This window comes from Lissotriton vulgaris, chromosome 8 (genome assembly GCF_964263255.1).
Source record: "Lissotriton vulgaris chromosome 8, aLisVul1.2, whole genome shotgun sequence".
NCBI classification, from domain to species: Eukaryota; Metazoa; Chordata; class Amphibia; order Caudata; family Salamandridae; genus Lissotriton; species Lissotriton vulgaris.
The window spans coordinates 152,738,999-152,760,608 of NC_141696.1; the positions used below are offsets into that span (position 1 = coordinate 152,738,999).

General features: G+C 43.6%; 11 non-coding genes across 11 annotated transcripts; all 11 read left to right on the forward strand.

The window, feature by feature from the left end:
* Positions 1–1,656: 1,656 nt before the first annotated feature.
* On the forward strand, positions 1,657–1,739 carry TRNAL-UAG (transfer RNA leucine (anticodon UAG)). The gene has a single exon. It is a non-coding gene; the product is annotated as a tRNA-Leu (tRNA).
* A 2,014-nt stretch (positions 1,740–3,753) lies between these two features.
* Positions 3,754–3,836, forward strand: TRNAL-UAG (transfer RNA leucine (anticodon UAG)). Its single transcript has one exon. It is a non-coding gene; the product is annotated as a tRNA-Leu (tRNA).
* A 2,011-nt stretch (positions 3,837–5,847) lies between these two features.
* Positions 5,848–5,930, forward strand: TRNAL-UAG (transfer RNA leucine (anticodon UAG)). The gene has a single exon. It is a non-coding gene; the product is annotated as a tRNA-Leu (tRNA).
* Positions 5,931–6,562: 632 nt separating this feature from the next.
* On the forward strand, positions 6,563–6,645 carry TRNAL-CAG (transfer RNA leucine (anticodon CAG)). Its single transcript has one exon. It is a non-coding gene; the product is annotated as a tRNA-Leu (tRNA).
* Positions 6,646–6,838: 193 nt separating this feature from the next.
* Positions 6,839–6,921, forward strand: TRNAL-AAG (transfer RNA leucine (anticodon AAG)). Its single transcript has one exon. It is a non-coding gene; the product is annotated as a tRNA-Leu (tRNA).
* Positions 6,922–7,945: 1,024 nt separating this feature from the next.
* Positions 7,946–8,028, forward strand: TRNAL-UAG (transfer RNA leucine (anticodon UAG)). Its single transcript has one exon. It is a non-coding gene; the product is annotated as a tRNA-Leu (tRNA).
* Positions 8,029–8,660: 632 nt separating this feature from the next.
* On the forward strand, positions 8,661–8,743 carry TRNAL-CAG (transfer RNA leucine (anticodon CAG)). Its single transcript has one exon. It is a non-coding gene; the product is annotated as a tRNA-Leu (tRNA).
* A 3,395-nt stretch (positions 8,744–12,138) lies between these two features.
* On the forward strand, positions 12,139–12,221 carry TRNAL-UAG (transfer RNA leucine (anticodon UAG)). The gene has a single exon. It is a non-coding gene; the product is annotated as a tRNA-Leu (tRNA).
* A 4,476-nt stretch (positions 12,222–16,697) lies between these two features.
* On the forward strand, positions 16,698–16,780 carry TRNAL-AAG (transfer RNA leucine (anticodon AAG)). The gene has a single exon. It is a non-coding gene; the product is annotated as a tRNA-Leu (tRNA).
* Positions 16,781–17,804: 1,024 nt separating this feature from the next.
* TRNAL-UAG (transfer RNA leucine (anticodon UAG)) lies at positions 17,805–17,887 on the forward strand. The gene has a single exon. It is a non-coding gene; the product is annotated as a tRNA-Leu (tRNA).
* Positions 17,888–20,891: 3,004 nt separating this feature from the next.
* Positions 20,892–20,974, forward strand: TRNAL-AAG (transfer RNA leucine (anticodon AAG)). The gene has a single exon. It is a non-coding gene; the product is annotated as a tRNA-Leu (tRNA).
* The last annotated feature ends 636 nt before the right edge of the window (positions 20,975–21,610 follow it).

Genomic DNA, 21,610 nt, shown 5'->3' on the forward strand with positions numbered 1-21,610 from the left:
TGACATTGAAATTCCTTGTTGAATTTGCTTTAGCTAGCCAAGAGGTGGCTGTTGACTCAATTTCAAAGCAGCTTTGGGCCGTTTAAGTGGCTGGTTAATAGCACTTTCTCTTTGTACGCCTTAACGGTCTAAAGAGTTCTTCATAGGTACTGCTCTCTATGGATTGTTCAAAGATCTGTTGGAAGTACTTATAATAGGATAAATAAATTGAGGGCATGCCTTTTCGGTACCCCACTTGCATGGCTGTCTGGCCTGTGGAAGGTTCCACAAATGCAAGTCAGGATGGCCGAGTGGTCTAAGGCGCTGCGTTAAGGTAGCAGTCTCTTCTGGAGGTGTGGTTTCAAATCCCACTTCTGACAATTGTGTGTTTACTCTACTTTTTTCTTGAGAGAGAAAAAATCAGATCATTTCCCTCACATGGGCTTATATGGTTGTCTAATTGGAAAAGTGCAGTGAGTTTTTTTCTTGCTCTAGCCACTCATGACCTAAGATGTGTGCTTTTTTTGGTTCACAATATCTTTCCCTCTCTGTAGATGATCATGCAACATGTGGTCAGGATGGCCGAGTGTTCTAAGGTGCTGTGTTAAGGACGCAGTCTCTCTTGGAGGTGTGGGTTCGAATCCCACTTCTGACAAAACTTTAAGTCCATTTTGTCTCTGAGTTCTTTTAGAATCTCAGCTAAAAATTGGCAGTGCATATAATATCTGAATAAGTAACAAACTTCAGTTTCAACTGCAAATTAATTTGCCCAATTCTGTCTTCAAGCTCGTATAATATTATTCTAGCACTCGTGGTGTTTTATGTGTTTTTTGGGGGGTGCTTAAAAAGTCCCTTTTATTAATGAAATGGGTTACATTCAGTATTGTGATATTTTTGGTTTCCAATAAGTAGATTGTTAATTTTATGTAACCTCATTTTCTAATGCTCCATTTAAGAGATGTTTCCACTATGAAATGCAGAGCAAGGGGAAAGAGCACAAGTGATAGAGCAAGTGAGTGAGAAGGGGTGTTGAGGAAGGAAAGAATGATAAAGACAGAGTGAGTGAACGGCAGGTAGGCCTAGAAGAGGAGACTAGAAGTGAAGGCGACATACTTTTCCCTGCTTTTGACCTCCCACCCATCCCAAACCGACCACAAACGTACCATCTATGCAACGTTGGTATGCAGAAATTCACACCTCAGCCAGTGAGGGTGAGTCCCAGGCCAGGGGCTAGAGAGCAAAAGACTGCATGTGCTCAGACGTTCCCTGCTAGGGACAGTTGATCTGAAACAAGGTCTGCTCTCTTGTATCCATCAAGGATCTAGAAATCCTGCATGAATCTGCAAGGCACAATGACAGCATACATTTGCATAATATGCCCCACCTTCTGCCTTCCTACTTCCTGTGCAGTAGTTGTTTGTGTAGAGAAAGAGGTCACAGGCAAGGTAATTTTGTGAGTAGGATACAGGACCCTAAATAACCGGTGAGAGGTATGAGGTATTCTAAAAGCATAAAAATTGTACACCTGTGAAATGAAATGCTTTCACATGTGATCTTCTGTGTTTATTGTCCTGTGCATAAAGTTGCACCTTGTGTTTGAAGGTTTAAATTATTTCAGGCTTGCATGGAGGCAGAAATTTCTGAGTGACTTTTATACATTTCTTAAGACTCTGCACTGTCAGGATGGCCGAGTGGTCTAAGGCGCTGTGTTTAGGCCGCCGTCTCCTCTGGAGGTGTGGGTTCGAATCCCACTTCTGACATGACTTTTGGAGATATAACCTCCTTTTTGAGGTTAACATCTGATGGAAGTTGCATCTGTTGGTCTTCACCTGGGATGTGATTCCGTCCTCATCTAGTCAAGAGAGCTGGGGTTTCTCATATATTTCGGTTGTATAAAGTCTTGCTGACAAAGTGTAGTCCTTACTATATGAGCATAGGACCCATGTAAGAGCTCATCTGGAAGAGTCATGCTCTTGTATGCCCTGGCCAGACAGGCCATGCAAATATGGAAGAATGCCTAGCATCTGGTAGACAGTTGGACTCCAGCTCACTTACGGCAATTTCCTCAGGGCTGTGATCAGGGGCTGCTTAGATTTGCGTATTCCACCCTATGTTGTGACATTGAAATTCTTTGTTGAATTTGCTTTAGCTAGCCAAGAGGTGGCTGTTGACTCAATTTCAAAGCAGCTTTGGGCCGTTCAAATGGCTGGTTAATAGCACTTTCTCTTTGTACGACTTAAAGGTCTAAAGAGTTCTTCATAGGTACTGCTCTCTATGGATTGTTCAAAGATCTGTTGGAAGTACTTATAATAGGATAAATAAATTGAGGGCGTGCCTTTTCGGTACCCCACTTGCATGGCTGTCTGGCCTGTGGAAAGTTCCACAAATGCAAGTCAGGATGGCCGAGTGGTCTAAGGCGCTGGGGTCAGGTCGCAGTCTCTTCTGGAGGCGTGGGTTCAAATCCCACTTCTGACAATTGTGTGTTTACTCTACTTTTTTCTTGAGAGAGAAAAAATCAGATCATTTCCCTCACATGGGCTTATATGGTTGTCTACTTGGAAAAGTGCAGTGAGTTTTTTTCTTGCTCTAGCCACTCATGACCTAAGATGTGTTCTTTTTTCGGTTCACAATATCTTTCCCTCTCTGTAGATGATCAAGCAACATGTGGTCAGGATGGCCGAGTGGTCTAAGGCGCTGCGTTAAGGCCGCAGTCTCTCCTGGAGGTGTGGGTTCGAATCTCACTTCTGACAAAACTTTAAGTCCATTTTATCTCTGAGTTCTTTTAGAATCTCAGCTAAAAATTGGCAGTGCATATAATATCTGAATAAGTAACAAACTTCAGTTTCAACTGCAAATTAATTTGCCCTATTCTGTCTTCAAGCTGGTATAATAGTCTTCTAGCACTCGTGGTGTTTTATGTGTTTTTTGGGGGGTGCTTAAAAAGTCCCTTTTATTAATGAAATGGGTTACATTCAGTCTTGTGATATTTTTGGTTTCCAATAAGTAGATTGTTAATTTTATGTTACCTCATTTTCTAATGCTCCATTCAAGAGATGTTTCCACTATGAAATGCAGAGCAAGGGGAAAGAGCACAAGTGATAGAGCGAGTGAGTGAGAAGGGGTGTTGAGGAAGGAGAGAATGAAACAAAGACAGAGTGAGTGAACGGCAGGTAGGCCTAGAAGAGGAGACTAGAAGTGAAGGCGACATACTTTTCCCTGCTTTTGACCTCCCACCCATCCCAAACCGACCACAAACGTACCATCTATGCAACGTTGGTATGCAGAAATTCACGCCTCAGCCAGTGAGGGTGAGTCCCAGGCCAGGGGCTAGAGAGCAAAAGACTGCATGTGCTCAGACTTTCCCTGCTATGGACAGTTGATCTGAAACAAGGTGTGCTCTCTTGTATCCAGCAAGGATCTAGAAATCCTGCATGAATCTGCAAGGCACAATGACAGCATACATTTGCATAATATGCCCCACCTTCTGCCTTCCTACTTCCTGTGCAGTAGTTGCTTGTGCAGAGAGAGAGGTCGCAGGCAAGGTAATTTTGTGAGTAGGATACAGGACCCTGAATAGCTGGTGAGAGGTATGAGGTATTCTAAAAGCATAACAATTGTACACCTGTGAAATGAAATGCTTTTACATGTGATCTTCTGTGTTTATTGTCCTGTGCATAAAGTTGCACCTTGTGTTTGAAGGTTTAAATTATTTCAGGCTTGCATGGAGGCAGAAGTTTCTGAGTGACTTTTATACATTTCTTAAGAATCTGCACTGTCAGGATGGCCGAGTGGTCTAAGGTGCTGTGTTTAGGCCGCAGTCTCCTCTGGAGGTGTGGGTTCGAATCCCACTTCTGACATGACTTTTGGAGATATAATCTCCTTTTTGAAGTTAACATCTGATGGAAGTTGCATCTGTTGGTCTTCACCTGGGATGTGATTCCGTCCTTATCTAGTCAAGAGAGCTGGGGTTTCTCATATATTTCGGTTGTATAAAGTCTTGCTGACAAAGTGCAGTCCTTACTATATGAGCATAGGACCCATGTAAGAGCTCATCTGGAAGAGTCATGCTCTTGTATGCCCTGGCCAGACAGGCCATGCAAATATGGAAGAATGCCTAGCATCTGGTAGACAGTTGGACTCCAGCTCACTTACAGCAATTTCCTCAGGGCTGTGATCAGGGGCTGCTTAGATTTGCGTATTCCACCCTATGTTGTGACATTGAAATTCCTTGTTGAATTTGCTTTAGCTAGCCAAGAGGTGGCTGTTGACTCAATTTCAAAGGAGCTTTGGGCCGTTCAAGTGGCTGGTTAATAGCACTTTCTCTTTGTTCGCCTTAAAGGTCTAAAGAGTTCTTCATAGGTACTGCTCTCTATGGATTGTTCAAAGATCTGTTGGAAGTACTTATAATAGGATGAATAAATTGAGGGCATGCCTTTTCGGTACCCCGCTTGCATGGCTGTCTCACCTGTGGAAGGTTCCACAAATCCAAGTCAGGATGGCCGAGTGGTCTAAGGCGCTGCGTTCAGGTCGCAGTCTCTTCTGGAGGCGTGGGTTCAAATTCCACTTCTGACAATTGTGTGTTTACTCTACTTTTTTCTTGAGAGAGAAAAAATCAGATCATTTCCCTCACATGGGCTTATATGGTTGTCTACTTGGAAAAGTGCAGTGAGTTTTTTTCTTGCTCTAGCCACTCATGACCTAAGATGTGTGCTTTTTTTGTTTCACAATATCTTTCCCTCTCTGTAGATGATCAAGCAACATGTGGTCAGGATGGCCGAGTGGTCTAAGGCGCTGCCTTAAGGCCGCAGTCTCTCCTGGAGGCGTGGGTTCGAATCCCACTTCTGACAAAACTTTAAGTCCATTTTGTCTCTGAGCTCTTTTAGAATCTCAGCTAAAAATTGGCAGTGCATATAATATCTGAATAAGTAACAAACTTCAGTTTCAACTGCAAATTAATTTGCCCAATTCTGTCTTCAAGCTCGTATAATATTCTTCTAGCACTCGTGGTGTTTTATGTGTTTTTTGGGGGGTGCTTAAAAAGTCCCTTTTATGAAATGGGTTACATTCAGTCTTGTGATATTTTTGGTTTCCAATAAGTAGATTGTTAATTTTATGTAACCTTATTTTCTAATGCTCCATTCAAGAGATGTTTCCACTATGAAATGCAGAGCAAGGGGAAAGAGCACAAGTGATAGAGCGAGTGAGTGAGAAGGGGTGTTGAGGAAGGAGAGAATGAAACAAAGACAGAGTGAGGGAACGGCAGGTAGGCCTAGAAGAGGAGACTAGAAGTGAAGGGGACATACTTTTCCCTGCTTTTGACCTCCCACCCATCCCAAACCGACCACAAACGTACCATCTATGCAACATTGGTATGCAGAAATTCACGCCTCAGCCAGTGAGGGTGAGTCCCAGGCCAGGGGCTAGAGAGCAAAAGACTGCATGTGCTCAGACGTTCCGTGCTAGGGACAATTGATCTGAAACAAGGTCTGCTCTCTTGTATCCAGCAAGGATCTAGAATTCCTGCATGAATCTGCAAGGCACAATGACAGCATACATTTGCATAATATGCCCCACCTTCTGCCTTCCCTACTTCCTGTGCAGTAGTTGTTTGTGTAGAGAGAGAGGTCGCAGGCAAGGTAATTTTGTGAGTAGGATACAGGACCCTGAATAGCTGGTGAGAGGTATGAGGTATTCTAAAAGCATAACAATTGTACACCTGTGAAATGAAATGCTTTCACATGTGATCTTCTGTGTTTATTGTCCTGTGCATAAAGTTGCACCTTGTGTTTGAAGGTTTAAATTATTTCAGGCTTGCATGGAGGCAGAAATTTCTGAGTGACTTTTATACATTTCTTAAGAATTTGCACTGTCAGGATGGCCGAGTGGTCTAAGGCGCTGTGTTTAGGCCGCAGTCTCCTCTGGAGGTGTGGGTTCGAATCCCACTTCTGACATGACTTTTGGAGATATGATCTCCTTTTTGAGGTTAACATCTGATGGAAGTTGCATCTGTTGGTCTTCACCTGGGATGTGATTCCGTCCTCATCTAGTCAAGAGAGCTGGGGTTTCTCATATACTTCGGTTGTATAAAGTCTTGCTGACAAAGTGCAGTCCTTACTATATGAGCATAGGACCCATGTAAGAGCTCATCTGGAAGAGTCATGCTCTTGTATGCCCTGGCCAGACAGGCCATGCAAATATGGAAGAATGACTAGCATCTGGTAGACAGTTGGACTCCAGCTCACTTACGGCAATTTCCTCAGGGCTGTGATCAGGGGCTGCTCAGATTTGCGTATTCCACCCTATGTTGTGACATTGAAATTCCTTGTTTAATTTGCTTTAGCTAGCCAAGAGGTGGCTGTTGACTCAATTTCAAAGGAGCTTTGGGCCGTTCAAGTGGCTGGTTAATAGCACTTTCTCTTTGTACGCCTTAAAGGTCTAAAGAGTTCTTCATAGGTACTGCTCTCTATGGATTGTTCAAAGATCTGTTGGAAGTACTTATAATAGGATAAATAAATTGAGGGCATGCCTTTTCGGTACCCCACTTGCATGGCTGTCTGGCCTGTGGAAGGTTCCACAAATGCAAGTCAGGATGGCCAAGTGGTCTAAGGCGCTGCGTTCAGGTCGCAGTCTCTTCTGGAGGCGTGGGTTCAAATCCCACTTCTGACAATTGTGTGTTTACTCTACTTTTTTCTTGAGAGACAAAAAAATCAGATCATTTCCCTCACATGGGCTTATATGGTTGTCTACTTGGAAAAGTGCAGTGAGTTTTTTTCTTGCTCTAGCCACTCATGGCCTAAGATGTGTGCTTTTTTTGGTTCACAATATCTTTCCCTCTCTGTTGATGATCAAACAACATGTGGTCAGGATGGCCGAGTGGTCTAAGGCGCTGCGTTAAGGCCGCAGTCTCTCCTGGAGGCGCGGGTTCGAATCCCACTTCTGACAAAAATTTAAGTCCATTTTCTCTCTGAGTTCTTTTAGAATCTCAGCTAAAAATTGGCAGTGCATATAATATCCGAATAAGTAACAAACTTCAGTTTCAACTGCAAATGAATTTGCCCAATTCTGTCTTGAAGCTCGTATAATATTCTTCTCGCACTCGTGGTGTTTTAGGTGTTTTTTGGGGGGTGCTTAAAAAGTCCCTTTTATTAATGAAATGGGTTACATTCAGTCTTGTGATATTTTTGGTTTCCAATAAGTAGATTGTTAATTTTATGTAACCTCATTTTCTAATGCTCCATTCAAGAGATGTTTCCACTATGAAATGCAGAGCAAGGGGAAAGAGCACAAGTGATAGAGCGAGTGAGTGAGAAGGGGTGTTGAGGAAGGAGAGAATGAAACAAAGACAGAGTGAGTGAACCGCAGGTAGGCCTAGAAGAGGAGACTAGAAGTGAAGGCAACATACTTTTCCCTGCTTTTGACCTCCCACCCATCCCAAACCGACCACAAACGTACCATCTATGCAACGTTGGTATGCAGAAATTCACGCCTCAGCCAGTGAGGGTGAGTCCCTGGCCAGGGGCTAGAGAGCAAAAGACTGCATGTGCTCAGACGTTCCCTGCTAGGGACAGTTGATCTGAAACAAGGTCTGCTCTCTTGTATCCAGCAAGGATCTAGAAATCCTGCATGAATCTGCAAGGCACAATGACAGCATACATTTGCATAATATGCCCCACCTTCTGCCTTCCTACTTCCTGTGCAGTAGTTGTTTGTGTAGAGAGAGAGGTCGCAGGCAAGGAAATTTTGTGAGTAGGATACAGGACCCTAAATAGCTGGTGAGAGGTATGAGAAATTCTAAAAGCATAAAAATTGTACACCTGTGAAATGAAATGCTTTCACATGTGATCTTCTGTGTTTATTGTCCTGTGCATAAAGTTGCACCTTGTGTTTGAAGGTTTAAATTATTTCAGGCTTGCATGGAGGCAGAAATTTCTGAGTGACTTTTATACATTTCTTAAGACTATGCACTGTCAGGATGGCCGAGTGGTCTAAGGTGCTGTGTTTAGGCCGCAGTCTCCTCTGGAGGCGTGGGTTCGAATCCCACTTCTGACATGACTTTTGGAGATATAATCTCCTTTTTCAGGTTAACATCTGACGGAAGTTGCATCTGTTGGTCTTCACCTGGGACGTGATTCCGTCCTCATCTAGTCAAGAGAGCTGGGGTTTCTCATATATTTCGGTTGTATAAAGTCTTGCTGACAAAGTGCAGTCCTTACTATATGAGCATGGGACCCATGTAAGAGCTCATCTGGAAGAGTCATGCTCTTGTATGCCCTGGCCAGACAGTTCATGCGAATATGGAAGAATGCCTAGCATCTGGTAGACAGTTGGACTCCAGCACACTTACGCCAATTTCCTCAGGGCTGTGATCAGGGGCTGCTTAGATTTGCGTATTCCACCCTATGTTGTGACATTGAAATTCCTTGTTGAATTTGCTTTAGCTAGCCAAGAGGTGGCTGTTGACTCAATTTCAAAGCCGCTTTGGGCCGTTCAAGTGGCTGGTGAATAGCACTTTCTCTTTGTACGCCTTAAAGGTCTAAAGAGTTCTTCATAGGTACTGCTCTCTATGGATTGTTCAAAGATCTGTTGGAAGTACTTATAATAGGATAAATAAATTGAGGGAAAGCCTTTCCGGTACCCCACTTGCATGGCTGTCTGGCCTGTGGAAGGTGCCACAAATGCAAGTCAGGATGGCCGAGTGGTCTAAGGCGCTGTGTTCAGGTCGCAGTCTCTTCTGGAGGTGTGGGTTCGAATCCCACTTCTGACAATTTTGTGTTTACTCTACTTTTTTCTTGAGAGAGAAAAAATCAGATCATTTCCCTCACATGGGCTTATATGGTTGTCTACTTGGAAAAGTGCAGTGAGTTTTTTTCTTGCTCTAGCCACTCATGACCTAAGATGTGTGCTTTTTTTGGTTCACAATATCTTTCCCTCTCTGTAGATGATCAAGCAACATGTGATCAGGATGGCCTAGTGGTCTAAGGCGCTGTGTTAAGGCCGCAGTCTCTCCTGGAGGCGTGGGTTCGAATCCCACTTCTGACAAAACTTTAAGTCCATTTTGTCTCTGAGTTCTTTTAGAATCTCAGCTAAAAATTGGCAGTGCATATAATATCTGAATAAGTAACAAACTTCAGTTTCAACTGCAAATTAATTTGCCCAATTCTGTCTTCAAGCTCGTATAATATTCTTCTAGCACTCGTGGTGTTTTATGTGTTTTTTGGGGGGTGCTTAAAAAGTCCCTTTTATTAATGAAATGGGTTACATTCAGTCTTGTGATATTTTTGGTTTCCAATAAGTAGATTGTTAATTTTATGTAACCTCATTTTCTAATGCTCCATTCAAGAGATGTTTCCACTATGAAATGCAGAGCAAGGGGAAAGAGCACAAGTGATAGAGCGAGTGAGTCTGAAGGGGTGTTGAGGAAGGAGAGAATGAAACAAAGACAGAGTGAGTGAACAGCAGGTAGGCCTAGAAGAGGAGACTAGAAGTAAAGGCGACATACTTTTCCCTGCTTTTGACCTCCCACCCATTCCAAACCGACCACAAACGTACCATCTATGCAACTTTGGTATGCAGAAATTCACGCCTCAGCCAGTGAGGGTGAGTCCCAGGTCAGGGGCTAGTGAGCAAAAGACTGCATGTGCTCAGATGTTCCCTGCTAGGGACAGTTGATCTGAAACAAGGTCTGCTCTCTTGTATCCTGCAAGGAGCTAGAAATCCTGCGAGAATCTGCAAGGCACATTGACAGCATACATTTGCATAATCTGCCCCACCTTCTGCCTTCCTACTTCCTGTGCAGTAGTTGTTTGTGTAGAGTGAGAGGTTGCAGGCAAGGTAATTGTGTGAGTAGGATACAGGACCCTAAATAGCTGGTAAGAGGTATGAGGTATTCTAAAAGCATAAAAATTGTACACCTGTGAAATGAAATGCTTTCACATGTGATCTTCTGTGTTTATTGTCCTGTGCATAAAGTTGCACCTTGTGTTTGAAGGTTTAAATTATTTCAGGCTTGCATGGAGGCAGAAATTTCTGAGTGACTTTTATACAGTTCTTAAGACTTTGCACTGCAGGATGGCCGAGTGGTCTAAGGCAATGTGTTTAGGCCGCAGTCTCCTCTGGAGTCGTGGGTTTGAATCCCACTTCTGACATGACTTTTGGAGATATAATCTCCTTTATCAGGTTAACATCTGATGGAAGTTGCATCTGTTGGTCTTCACCTGGGACGTGATTCCGTCCTCATCTAGTCAAGAGAGCTGGGGTTTCTCATATATTTCGGTTGTATAAAGTCTTGCTGACAAAGTCCAGTCCTTACTATATGAGCATAGGACCCATGTAAGAGCTCATCTGGAAGAGTCATGCTCTTGTATGCCCTGGCCAGACAGGCCATGCAAATATCGAAGAATGCTTAGCATCTGGTAGACAGTTGGACTCCAGCACACTTACAGCAATTTCCTCAGGGCTGTGATCAGGGGATGCTTGGATTTGCGTATTCCACCCTATGTTGTGACATTGAAATTCCTTGTTGAATTTGCTTTAGCTAGCCAAGAGGTGGCTGTTGACTCAATTTCAAAGCAGCTTTGGGCCGTTCAAGTGGCTGGTGAATAGCACTTTCTCTTTGTACGCCTTAAAGGTCTAAAGAGTTCTTCATAGGTACTGCTCTCTATGGATTGTTCAAAGATCTGTTGGAAGTAGTTATAATAGGATAAAATAATTGAGGGAATGCCTTTTCGGTACCCCACTTGCATGGCTGTCTGGCTTGTGGAAGGTGCCACAAATGCAACTCAGGATGGCCGAGTGGTCTAAGGCGCTGTGTTCAGGTTGCAGTCTCTTCTGGAGACGTGGGTTTGAATCCCACTTCTGACAATTGTGTGTTTACTCTACTTTTTTCTTGAGACAGAAAAAATCAGATCATTTCCCTCACATGGGCTTATATGGTTGTCTACTTGGAAAAGTGCAGTGAGTTTTTTTCTTGCTCTAGCCACTCATGGCCTAAGATGTGTGCTTTTTTTGGTTCACAATATCTTTTCCTCTCTGTAGATGATCAAGCAACATGTGGTCAGGATGGCTGAGTGGTCTAAGGCGCTGCGATAAGGCCGCAGTCTCTCCTGGAGGCGTGGGTTCGAATCCCATTTCTGACATAACTTTAAGTCCATTTTGTCTCTGAGTTCTTTTAGAATCTCAGCTAAAAATTGGCAGTGCATATAATATCTGAATAAGTAACAAACTTCAGTTTCAACTGCAAATTAATTTGCCCAATTCTGTCTTCAAGCTCGTATAATATTCTTCTCGCACTCGTGGTGTTTTATGTGTTTTTTGGGGGGTGCTTAAAAAGTCCCTTTTATTAATGAAATGGGTTACATTCAGTCTTGTGATATTTTTGGTTTCCAATAAGTAGATTGTTAATTTTATGTAACCTCATTTTCTAATGCTCCATTCAAGAGATGTTTCCACTATGAAATGCAGAGCAAGGGGAAAGAGCACAAGTGATAGAGCGAGTGAGTGAGAAGGGGTGTTGAGGAAGGAGAGAATGAAACAAAGACAGAGTGAGTGAACGGCAGGTAGGCCTAGAAGAGGAGACTAAAAGTGAAGGTGACATACTTTTCCCTGCTTTTGACCTCCCACCCATCCCAAACCGACCACAAATGTACCATCTATGCAACGTTGGTATGCAGAAATTCACGCCTAAGCCAGTGAGGGTGAGTCCCAGGCCAGGGGCTAGAGAGAAAAAGACTGCATGTGCTCAGACGTTCCCTGCTAGGGACAGTTGATCTGAAACATGGTCTGCTCTCTTGTATCCAGCAAGGATCTAGAAATCCTGCATGAATCTGCAAGGCACAATGACAGCATACATTTGCATAATATGCCCCACCTTCTGCCTTCCTACTTCCTGTGCAGTAGTTGTTTGTGTAGAGAGGGAGGTCGCAGGCAAGGTAATTTTGTGAGTAGGATACAGGACCCTAAATAGCTGGTGAGAGGTATGAGGTATTCTAAAAGCATAAAAATTGTACACCTGTGAAATGAAATGCTTTCACATGTGATCTTCTGTGTTTATTGTCCTGTGCATAAACTTCCACCTTGTGTTTGAAGGTTTAAATTATTTCAGGCTTGCATGGAGGCAGAAATTTCTGAATGACTTTTATACATTTCTTAAGACTCTGCACTGTCAGGATGGCCGAGTGATCTAAGGCGCTGTGTTTAGGCCGCAGTCTCCTCTGGAGGCGTGGGTTCGAATCCCACTTCTGACATGACTTTTGGAGATATAATCTCCTTTTTCAGGTTAACATCTGATGGAAGTTGCATCTGTTGGTCTTCACCTGGGATGTGATTCCGTCCTCATCTAGTCAAGAGAGCTGGGGTTTCTCATATATTTCAGTTGTATAAAGTCTTGCTGAGAAAGTGCAGTCCTTACTATATGAGCATAGGACCCATGTAAGAGCTCATCTGGAAGAGTCATGCTCTTGTATGCCCTGGCCAGACAGGCCATGCAAATATGGAAGAATGCCTAGCATCTGGTAGACAGTTGGACTCCAGCACACTTACGGCAATTTCCTCAGGGCTGTGATCAGGGGCTGCTTAGATTTGCGTATTCCACCCTATGTTGTGACATTGAAATTCCTTTTGAATTTGCTTTAGCTAGCCAAGAGGTGGCTGTTGACTCAATTTCAAAGCAGCTTTGGGCCGTTCAAGTGGCTGGTTAATAGCACTTTCTCTTTGTACGCCTTAAAGGTCTAAAGAGTTCTTCATAGGTACTGCTCTCTATGGATTGTTCAAAGATCTGTTGGAAGTACTTATAATAGGATAAATAAATTGAGGGCATGCCTTTTCGGTACCCCACTTGCATGGCTGTCTGGCCTGTGGAAGGTTCCACAAATGCAAGTCAGGATGGCCGAGTGGTCTAAGGCGCTGCGTTTAGGTCGCAGTCTCTTCTGGAGGCGTGGGATCAAATCCCACTTCTGACAATTGTGTGTTTACTCTACTTTTTTCTTGAGAGAAGGAGAGAATGAAACAAAGACAGAGTGATTGAACAGCAGGTAGGCCTAGAAGAGGAGACTAGAAGTGAAGGCGACATACTTTTCCCTGCTTTTGACCTCCCACCCATTCCAAACCGACCACAAACGTACCATCTATGCAACTTTGGTATGCAGAAATTCACGCCTCAGCCAGTGAGGGTGAGTCCCAGGCCAGGGGCTAGAGAGCAAAAGACTGCATGTGCTCAGATGTTCCCTGCTAGGGACAGTTGATCTGAAACAAGGTCTGCTCTCTTGTATCCTGCAAGGAGCTAGAAATCCTGCGAGAATCTGCAAGGCACATTGACAGCATACATTTGCATAATCTGCCCCACCTTCTGCCTTCCTACTTCCTGTGCAGTAGTTGTTTGTGTAGAGTGAGAGGTTGCAGGCAAGGTAATTTTGTGAGTAGGATACAGGACCCTAAATAGCTGGTAAGAGGTATGAGGTATTCTAAAAGCATTAAAATTGTACACCTGTGAAATGAAATGCTTTCACATGTGATCTTCTGTGTTTATTGTCCTGTGCATAAAGTTGCACCTTGTGTTTGAAGGTTTAAATTATTTCAGGCTTGCATGGAGGCAGAAATTTCTGAGTGACTTTTATACAGTTCTTAAGACTTTGCACTGTCAGGATGGCCGAGTGGTCTGAGGCGATGTGTTTAGGCTGCAGTCTCCTCTGGAGGCGTGGGTTTGAATCCCACTTCTGACATGACTTTTGGAGATATAATCTCCTTTATCAGGTTAACATCTGATGGAAGTTGCATCTGTTGGTCTTCACCTGGGACGTGATTCCGTCCTCATCTAGTCAAGAGAGCTGGGGTTTCTCATATATTTCGGTTGTATAAAGTCTTGCTGACAAAGTCCAGTCCTTACTATATGAGCATAGGACCCATGTAAGAGCTCATCTGGAAGAGTCATGCTCTTGTATGCCCTGGCCAGACAGGCCATGCCAATATGGAAGAATGCTTAGCATCTGGTAGACAGTTGGACTCCAGCACACTTACAGCAATTTCCTCAGGGCTGTGATCAGGGGATGCTTGGATTTGCATATTCCACCCTATGTTGTGACATTGAAATTCCTTGTTGAATTTGCTTTAGCTAGCCAAGAGGTGGCTGTTGACTCAATTTCAAAGCAGCTTTGGGCCGTTCAAGTGGCTGGTGAATAGCACTTTCTCTTTGTACGCCTTAAAGGTCTAAAGAGTTCTTCATAGGTACTGCTCTCTATGGATTGTTCAAAGATCTGTTTGAAGTACTTATAATAGGATAAATAAATTGAGGGCATGCCTTTTCGGTACCCCACTTGCATGGCTGTCTGGCCTGTGGAAGGTTCCACAAATGCAAGTCAGGATGGTCGAGTGGTCTAAGGCGCTGCGTTCAGGTCGCAGTCTCTGCTGGAGGCGTGGGTTCAAATCCGACTTCTGACAATTGTGTGTTTACTCTACTTTTTTCTTGAGAGAGAAAAAATCAGATCATTTCCCTCACATGGGCTTATATGGTTGTCTACTTGGAAAAGTGCAGTGAGTTTTTTTCTTGCTCTAGCCACTCATGACCTAAGATGTGTGCTTTTTTTGGTTCACAATATCTTTCCCTCTCTGTAGATGATCAAGCAACATGTGGTCAGGATGGCCGAGTGGTCTAAGCGCTGTGTTAAGGCCGCAGTCTCTGCTGGAGGCGTGGGTTCGAAACCCACTTCTGACCAAACTTTAAGTCCATTTTGTCTCTGAGTTCTTTTAGAATCTCAGCTAAAAATTGGCAGTGCATATAATATCTGAATAAGTAACAAACTTCAGTTTCAACTGCAAATGAATTTGCCCAATTCTATCTTCAAGCTCGTATAATATTCTTCTAGCACTCGTGGTGTTTTATGTGTTTTTTGGGGGGTGCTTAAAAAGTCCCTTTTATTATTGAAATGGGTTACATTCAGTCTTGTGATATTTTTGGTTTCCAATAAGTAGATTGTTAATTTTATGTAACCTTATTTTCTAATGCTCCATTCAAGAGATGTTTCCACTATGAAATGCAGAGCAAGGGGAAAGAGCACAAGTGATAGAGCGAGTGAGTGAGCAGGGGTGTTGAGGAAGGAGAGAATGAAACAAAGACAGAGTGAGTGAACGGCAGGTAGGCCTAGAAGAGGAGACTAGAAGTGAAGGCGACATACTTTTCCCTGCTTTTGACCTCCCACCCATCCCAAACCGACCACAAACGTACCATCTATGCAACGTTGGTATGCAGAAATTCACGCCTCAGCCAGTGAGGGTGAGTCCCAGGCCAGGGGCTAGAGAGCAAAAGACTGCATGTGCTCAGACGTTCCCTACTAGGGACAGTTGATCTGAAACAAGGTCTGCTCTCTTGTATCCAGCAAGGATCTAGAAATCCTGCATGAATCTGCAAGGCACAATGACAGCATACATTTGCATAATATGCCCCACCTTCTGCCTTCCTACTTCTTGTGCAGTAGTTGTTTGTGTAGAGAGAGAGGTCGCAGGCAAGGTAATTTTGTGAGTAGGATACAGGACCCTAAATAGCTGGTGAGAGGTATGAGGTATTCTAAAAGAATAAAAATTGTACACCTGTGAAATGAAATGCTTTCACATGTGATCTTCTGTGTTTATTGTCCTGTGCATAAAGTTGCACCTTGTGTTTGAAGGTTTAAATTATTTCAGGCTTGCATGGAGGCAGAAATTTCTGAGTGACTTTTATACATTTCTTAAGACTCTGCACTGTCAGGATGGCCGAGTGGTCTAAGGCGCTGTGTTTAGGCCGCAGTCTCCACTGGAGGCGTGGGTTCGAATCCCAATTCTGACATGACTTTTGGAGATATAATCTCCTTTTTCAGGTTAACATCTGATGGAAGTTGCATCTGTTGGTCTTCACCTGGGATGTGATTCTGTCCTCATCTAGTCAAGAGAGCTGGGGTTTCTCATATATTTCGGTTGTATAAAGTCTTGCTGACAAAGTGCAGTCCTTACTATATGAGCATAGGACCCATGTAAGAGCTCATCTGGAAGAGTCATGCTCTTGTATGCCCTGGCCAGACAGGCCATGCAAATATGGAAGAATGCCTAGCATCTGGTAGACAGTTGGACTCCAGCTTACTTACGGCAATTTCCTCAGGGCTGTGATCAGGGGCTGCTTAGATTTGCGTATTCCACCCTATGTTGTGACATTGAAATTCCTTGTTGAATTTAATTTAGCTAGCCAAGAGGTGGCTGTTGACTCAATTTCAAAGCAGCTTTGGGCCGTTCAAATGGCTGGTTAATAGCACTTTCTCTTTGTACGCCTTAAAGGTCTAAAGAGTTCTTCATAGGTACTGCTCTCTATGGATTGTTCAAAGATCTTTTGGAAGTACTTATAATAGGATAAATAAATTGAGGGCGTGCCTTTTCGGTACCCCACTTGCATGGCTGTCTGGCCTGTGGAAAGTTCCACAAATGCAAGTCAGGATGGCCGAGTGGTCTAAGGCGCTGGGGTCAGGTCGCAGTCTCTTCTGGAGGCGTGGGTTCAAATCCCACTTCTGACAATTGTGTGTTTACTCTACTTTTTTCTTGAGAGAGAAAAAATCAGATCATTTCCCTCACATGGGCTTATATGGTTGTCTACTTGGAAAAGTGCAGTGAGTTTTTTTCTTGCTCTAGCCACTCATGACCTAAGATGTGTTCTTTTTTCGGTTCACAATATCTTTCCCTCTCTGTAGATGATCAAGCAACATGTGGTCAGGATGGCCGAGTGGTCTAAGGCGCTGCGTTAAGGCCGCAGTCTCTCCTGGAGGCGTGGGTTCGAATCCCACTTCTGACAAAACTTTAAGTCCATTTTATCTCTGAGTTCTTTTAGAATCTCAGCTAAAAATTGGCAGTGCATATAATATCTGAATAAGTAACAAACTTCAGTTTCAACTGCAAATTAATTTGCCCAATTCTGTCTTCAAGCTGGTATAATAGTCTTCTAGCACTCGTGGTGTTTTATGTGTTTTTTGGGGGGTGCTTAAAAAGTCCCTTTTATTAATGAAATGGGTTACATTCAGTCTTGTGATATTTTTGGTTTCCAATAAGTAGATTGTTAATTTTATGTTACCTCATTTTCTAATGCTCCATTCAAGAGATGTTTCCACTATGAAATGCAGAGCAAGGGGAAAGAGCACAAGTGATAGAGCGAGTGAGTGAGAAGGGGTGTTGAGGAAGGAGAGAATGAAACAAAGACAGAGTGAGTGAACGGCAGGTAGGCCTAGAAGAGGAGACTAGAAGTGAAGGCGACATACTTTTCCCTGCTTTTGACCTCCCACCCATCCCAAACCGACCACAAACGTACCATCTATGCAACGTTGGTATGCAGAAATTCACGCCTCAGCCAGTGAGGGTGAGTCCCAGGCCAGGGGCTAGAGAGCAAAAGACTGCATGTGCTCAGACTTTCCCTGCTATGGACAGTTGATCTGAAACAAGGTGTGCTCTCTTGTATCCAGCAAGGATCTAGAAATCCTGCATGAATCTGCAAGGCACAATGACAGCATACATTTGCATAATATGCCCCACCTTCTGCCTTCCTACTTCCTGTGCAGTAGCTGCTTGTGCAGAGAGAGAGGTCGCAGGCAAGGTAATTTTGTGAGTAGGATACAGGACCCTGAATAGCTGGTGAGAGGTATGAGGTATTCTAAAAGCATAACAATTGTACACCTGTGAAATGAAATGCTTTCACATGTGATCTTCTGTGTTTATTGTCCTGTGCATAAAGTTGCACCTTGTGTTTGAAGGTTTAAATTATTTCAGGCTTGCATGGAGGCAGAAATTTCTGAGTGACTTTTATACATTTCTTAAGAATCTGCACTGTCAGGATGGCCGAGTGGTCTAAGGTGCTGTGTTTAGGCCGCAGTCTCCTCTGGAGGTGTGGGTTCGAATCCCACTTCTGACATGACTTTTGGAGATATGATCTCCTTTTTGAGGTTAACATCTGATGGAAGTTGCATCTGTTGGTCTTCACCTGGGATGTGATTCCGTCCTCATCTAGTCAAGAGAGCTGGGGTTTCTCATATTGTTCGGTTGTATAAAGTCTTGCTGACAAAGTGCAGTCCTTACTATATGAGCATAGGACCCATGTAAGAGCTCATCTGGAAGAGTCATGCTCTTGTATGCCCTGGCCAGACAGGCCATGCAAATATGGAAGAATGCCTAGCATCTGGTAGACAGTTGGACTCCAGCTCACTTACGGCAATTTCCTCAGGGCTGTGATCAGGGGCTGCTTAGATTTGCGTATTCCACCCTATGTTGTGACATTGAAATTCCTTGTTTAATTTGCTTTAGCTAGCCAAGAGGTGGCTGTTGACTCAATTTCAAAGGAGCTTTGGACCGTTCAAGTGGCTGGTTAATAGCACTTTCTCTTTGTACGCCTTAAAGGTCTAAAGAGTTCTTCATAGGTACTGCTCTCTATGGATTGTTCAAAGATCTGTTGGAAGTACTTATAATAGGATGAATAAATTGAGGGCATGCCTTTTCGGTACCCCGCTTGCATGGCTGTCTCACCTGTGGAAGGTTCCACAAGGGCAAGTCAGGATGGCCGAGTGGTCTAAGGCGCCGCGTTCAGGTCGCAGTCTCTTCTGGAGGCGTGGGTTCAAATCCCACTTCTGACAATTGTGTGTTTACTCTACTTTTTTCTTGAGAGAGAAAAAATCAGATCATTTCCCTCACATGGGCTTATATGGTTGTCTACTTGGAAAAGTGCAGTGAGTTTTTTTCTTGCTCTAGCCACTCATGACCTAAGATGTGTTCTTTTTTCGGTTCACAATATCTTTCCCTCTCTGTAGATGATCAAGCAACATGTGGTCAGGATGGCCGAGTGGTCTAAGGTGCTGCGTTAAGGCCGCAGTCTCTCCTGGAGGCGTGGGTTCGAATACCACTTCTGACAAAACTTTAAGTCCATTTTGTCTCTGAGCTCTTTTAGAATCTCAGCTAAAAATTGGCAGTGCATATAATATCTGAATAAGTAACAAACTTCAGTTTCAACTGCAAATTAATTTGCCCAATTCTGTCTTCAAGCTCGTATAATATTCTTCTAGCACTTGTGGTGTTTTATGTGTTTTTGGGGGGGTGCTTAAAAAGTCCCTTTTATTAATGAAATGGGTTACATTCAGTCTTGTGATATTTTTGGTTTCCAATAAGTAGATTGTTAATTTTATGTAACCTCATTTTCTAATGCTCCATTCAAGAGATGTTTCCACTATGAAATGCAGAGCAAGGGGAAAGAGCACAAGTGATAGAGCGAGTGAGTGAGAAGGGGTGTTGAGGAAGGAGAGAATGAAACAAAGACAGAGTGAGTGAACGGCAGGTAGGCCTAGAAGAGGAGACTAGAAGTGAAGGGGACATACTTTTCCCTGCTTTTGACCTCCCACCCATCCCAAACCGACCACAAACGTACCATCTATGCAACGTTGGTATGCAGAAATTCACGCCTCAGCCAGTGAGGGTGAGTCCCAGGCCAGGGGCTAGAGAGCAAAAGACTGCATGTGCTCAGACGTTCCCTGCTAGGGACAGTTGATCTGAAACAAGGTCTGCTCTCTTGTATCCAGCAAGGATCTAGAATTCCTGCATGAATCTGCAAGGCACAATGACAGCATACATTTGCATAATATGCCCCACCTTCTGCCTTCCTACTTCCTGTGCAGTAGTTGTTTGTGTAGAGAGAGAGGTCGCAGGCAAGGTAATTTGGTGAGTAGGATACAGGACCCTAAATAGCTGGTGAGAGGTATGAGGTATTCTAAAAGCATAAAAATTGTACACCTGTGAAATGAAATGCTTTCACATGTGATCTTCTGTGTTTATTGTCCTGTGCATAAAGTTGCACCTTGTGTTTGAAGGTTTAAATTATTTCAGGCTTGCATGGAGGCAGAAATTTCCGAGTGACTTTTATACATTTCTTAAGACTCTGTGCTGTCAGGATGGCCGAGTGGTCTAAGGCGCTGTGTTTAGGCCACAATCTCCTCTGGAGGCGTGGGTTCGAATCCCACTTCTGACATGACTTTTGGAGATATAATCTCCTTTTTCAGGTTAACATCTGATGGAAGTTGCATCTGTTGGTCTTCACCTGGGATGTGATTCCGTCCTCATCTAGTCAAGAGAGCTGGGGTTTCTCATATATTTCGGTTGTATAAAGTCTTGCTGACAAAGTGCAGTCCTTAATATATGAGCATAGGACCCATGTAAGAGCTCATCTGGAAGAGTCATGCTCTTGTATGCCCTGGCCAGACCGGCCATGCAAATATGGAGGAATGCCTAGCATCTGGTAGACAGTTGGACTCCAGCACACTTACGGCAATTTCCTCAGGGCTGTGATCAGGGGCTGCTTAGATTTGCGTATTCCACCCTATGTTGTGACATTGAAATTCCTTGTTGAATTTGCTTTAGCTAGCCAAGAGGTGGCTGGTGACTCAATTTCAAAGCAGCTTTGGGCCGTTCAAGTGGCTGGTTAATAGCACTTTCTCTTTGTACGCCTTAAAGGTCTAAAGAGTTCTTCATAGGTACTGCTCTCTATGGATTGTTCAAAGATCTGTTGGAAGTACTTATAATAGGATAAATAAATTGAGGGCATGCCTTTTCGGTACCCCACTTCCATGGCTGTCTGGCCTGTGGAAGATTCAACAAAGGCAAGTCAGGATGGCCGAGTGGTCTAAGGCGCTGCGTTCAGGTCGCAGTCTCTTCTGGAGGCGTGGGTTCAAATTTCTCTTCTGACAATTGTGTGTTTACTCTACTTTTTTCTTGAGAAAGAAAAAATCAGATCATTTCCCTCACATGGGCTTATATGGTTGTCTACTTGGAAAAGTGCAGTGATTTTTTTTCTTGCTCTAGCCACTCATGACCTAAGATGTGTTCTTTTTTCGGTTCACAATATCTTTTCCTCTCTGTAGATGATCAAGCAACATGTGGTCAGGATGGCCGAGTGGTCTAAGGCGCTGCGTTAAGGCCGCAGTCTCTCCTGGAGGCGTGGGTTCGAATCCCACTTCTGACAAAACTTTAAGTCCATTTTATCTCTGAGTTCTTTTAGAATCTCAGCTAAAAATTGGCAGTGCATATAATATCTGAATAAGTAACAAACTTCAGTTTCAACTGCAAATTAATTAGCCCAATTCTGTCTTCAAGCTGGTATAATAGTCTTCTAGCACTCGTGGTGTTTTATGTGTTTTTTGGGGGGTGCTTAAAAAGTCCCTTTTATTAATGAAATGGGTTACATTCAGTCTTGTGATATTTTTGGTTTTCAATAAGTAGATTGTTAATTTTATGTAACCTCATTTTCTAATGCTCCATTCAAGAGATGTTTCCACTATGAAATGCAGAGCAAGGGGAAAGAGCACAAGTGATAGAGCGAGTGAGTGAGAAGGGGTGTTGAGGAAGGAGAGAATGAAACAAAGACAGAGTGAGTGAACGGCAGGTAGGCCTAGAAGAGGAGACTAGAAGTGAAGGCGACATACTTTTCCCTGCTTTTGACCTCCCACCCATCCCAAACCGACCACAAACGTACAATCTATGCAACGTTGGTATGCAGAAATTCACGCCTCAGCCAGTGAGGGTGAGTCCCAGGCCAGGGGCTAGAGAGCAAAAGACTGCATGTGCTCAGACTTTCCCTGCTAGGGACAGTTGATCTGAA